Raw genomic sequence first — 3,461 nt, 5'->3', positions numbered from 1 at the left:
GTCGAGGAGGCTGTGCTCTTCTTTGGATCTAAATAAAGGAATGTAACATTAGTTGTCCCCATGAAATCCTGTGAAGTGGACGTTTGGATTCAACTCGGAATGCGAGGATTGCAATAAAACTATTTTGGTTCCTGGGATCGTGTAGGGTAAGTTCCGATAAGGATCTACGATATTAAGGTGAGAAGAGGCAGAGAAAAAGTGTGTGGAAAGAATAGACGAATAAGAATAGAAGAATAGGGTAAGAATAGATGGGGAACAAATAGTTGGGTAAAAATAGACAAAGGAAAAGAATGAAATATGTTATTGTAAGAGATGGAGAAAAAATGTTTGGGTAAAAATAGACAAAGGAAAAGAATGAAATATCTTAGGGTAAGAAGCGATGGAGAAAAAAATAGTTGGGTAGAAATAGACATAAGGAAAATATTAAGGTAAGAATAGATGAAGGAGAAAAAATAGTAGGGTAAGAATAGACTAAGAAGAAAAAGGGTAGGATAAGAATAGATGAAGAAGAAAAATATTAAGGTAAGAATAGACGAAGAAAAAAAAATAGAGGGTAAGAAAATACACAGAAGAAAAATGGTAGGATAAGAATAAATAAAATAAAAAAAATGGTAGGGTAAGAATAGACGAAGAAAAAATTTAGGGTAAGAATAGATGAGAAATGTTAAGAGTAAGAATGGATAAAGGGGAGAAATATTAAGGTAAGAATAGGTAAAGGGGAGGAATATTTTGGCAAGAATAGACACAGGGGAGAGTTTAGCCATTGAAACCACTTTAGGATTATAATGCAACAAGCGCCCCAGTGGCGAGATCGGTATGGTGTCGGCCTGCCACCGCGGTGGCCGCGAGTTCGATTCTCGGGCATTCCATTGAGGGGCGAGAGATGTGTATTTCTGGTGATAGAAGTTCATCTCTCTCGACGTGGTTCGGAAGTCACGTAAAGCCGTTGGACCCGTTGCTGAATGACCACTGGTTCCATGCAACGTCAAAAACACCATACAAACAAGCAAACAAACAATTAACAGAGGCTAAAGGGTGTCCTTATAGAGAGAGAGAGAGAGAGAGTAATCCCAAAATCGTGATGCAGTTTCAACTTATGCGAAAGCTAATGAAAACTGTATCTTCGGTTTTCTTGCCGATAATAGTACAGTACAGTTGAAATACAGTTCTGTCTGTACGACTGTCAGTATCAATAGGTCACTTCTGTATGCACGTGTCATATGGGTCTCTCTCTCTCTCTCTCTCTCTCTCTCTCTCTCTCTCTCTCTCTCTAAGTGAAGCAGCCTTGGTAACCATTCCTTGCTCCTTAGGGAAACCATTTTGAGAGAGAGAGAGAGACAGAGAGAGAGAGAGAGAGAGAGGAAAGGGCTGGTATTTCACCCCCTCCCATATATCTGCCGGCGACTCCTAGGATTACTGGAGTGAGTCTTTCATTACCTCCTCTCTCTCTCTCTCTCTCTCTCTCTCTCTCTCTCTCTCTCTCTCTCTCTCTCTCTCTCCCTGTTTCGCAAAAAGCCTTCCAGGTCGGTTTCGCTAAGGAGCAAGGAATGGTTGTCAAGGTCTGCTTCACCTGGAGAGAGAGAGAGAGAGAGAGAGAGAGAGAGAGAGAGAGAGAGTTACGGAAGTCCCACCGGATGAGGAATTAAGTCTTATTTATGGAATTGTTTCTTGATCTCAAGTGATTTGTTTTAGCTTGAGGTATTTGTTAAATGTTTTTACTATGGTATATTGACATAAGCTGTGCATCTAATGTCTAGGCCAATCCCTTACGACTCTCCTGATTGGCTGTTGATAAGCCAACCACAGGGCTGGAAACTCTCAGTCTCTCTCGAGAGTTCACGTAGGCAGGATGTAGTATATTCCACCTCTCCTGAGGGATACGTTTTTCAAAAGTATACCTCAGGAGAGGTGGAACATACATCCTACCTATGTGCACTCTCGAGAGAGACAGAGTTTCCAGTCCTGTGATTGGCTTATCAACAGCTAATCAGGAACTCTACTCTCTTTTTGTTTCTTCATTTCAACGAGAACCCCTAACAACAACGAAACCATCAGAGACATAACCTCACCCCCCTCTCCAACCGGCTCCTGGAAGCACCTTGGCCCTATGCAACAAAACCCCCAAAATAGCCTGCTAGAGCCGGCATTTCGGCTTTCCTGTCGCAATCGGGGGCATCATCACCGTGCCCGCAGGGCAGAAGAAGAGTTTTAGACTCGTTCACTCGAACCACAAACCCGTTTTCCAATGGTTTACCCGACGAAGCCCTACGATGAGGGGCACGCCGGTAGCCAGGTAGGTAATACTATGAGGGAATCCGTTGCCCGTTGCTATCTGAACTATTGAGTTGTTTGTTGCCTGTTATTCGGGATTAGTTTTGTTCTGCTTGTTAGTTGTTGTCATTGTTGTTGGTCATCTGTTCCAGAGGAGGTCAAAGATAGGAAGGTCAATCCGCTGACGTATATGTTTGTAACTTTAGAATCTTGCTTATTGGTTTGAAGTCTGCTTTTATAGGGAGTTTGATGGTAGACTGGTACACGTAACTATATTATATATACGGTGTTTTTTTTTCATGTAACTGTACTTTGCCATGTTTTCATGTGAAGTTTAATGTCAGACTGATAAAGGTAACTGCGTTACACGAAAGACGTGCATTTTGCCCCTGGAGTGTCACTTGAATTTATCTAACTTTTTAGCAGAATTGCAAACACTGCTTCAAATGAAAAAATACAGGGTGTCCACAAAGTCCCAGTACCATTCTGGGCAATAAATACTTGTAATGGTACCGGGACTTTAAGGACAACCTATACATTCAAGATTATGGTATTTTTCATTTGAAAATACATTCAAGATTATAGTATTTTTTATTTGAAAATATATGGAAGATTATAGTATTTTTCATTTGAAAATACATTGAAGATTATAGTATTTTTCATTTGAAAATACATTGAAGATTATAGGATTTTTCATTTGAAAATTCATTGAAGATTATAGTATTTTTCCTTTGGAAATACATTGAAGATTATAGGATTTTTCATTTGAAAATACATTGAAGATTATAGTATTTTTCCTTTGAAAATACATTGAAGATTATAGTATTTTTCATTTGAAAATACATTGAAGATTATAGTATTTTTCATTTGAAAATACGTTGAAGATTATAGTATTTTTCCTTTGAAAATACATTGAAGATTATAGTATTTTTTCTTTATTACTTGAAGATTATAGATTTTTCTTTGAAAATACATTGAAGATTATAGTATTTTTTCTTTTGATTTTTCATTGAAATACATTGAAGATTATAGTATTTTTCATTCGAAAATACATTGAAGATTATAGTATTTTTCATTTGAAAATACATTGAAGATTATAGTATTTTTCATTTGAAAATACATTGAAGATTATAGTATTTTTCATTTGAAAATACATTGAAGATTATAGTATTTTTCATTTGAAAATACAT

The sequence above is a fragment of the Macrobrachium nipponense genome, chromosome 16, assembly GCF_015104395.2.
Source record: "Macrobrachium nipponense isolate FS-2020 chromosome 16, ASM1510439v2, whole genome shotgun sequence".
In the NCBI taxonomy this organism is placed as follows: Eukaryota; Metazoa; Arthropoda; class Malacostraca; order Decapoda; family Palaemonidae; genus Macrobrachium; species Macrobrachium nipponense.
The sequence above is the reverse complement of the archived record's forward strand: the minus strand, read 5'-3'. Positions refer to the sequence as shown.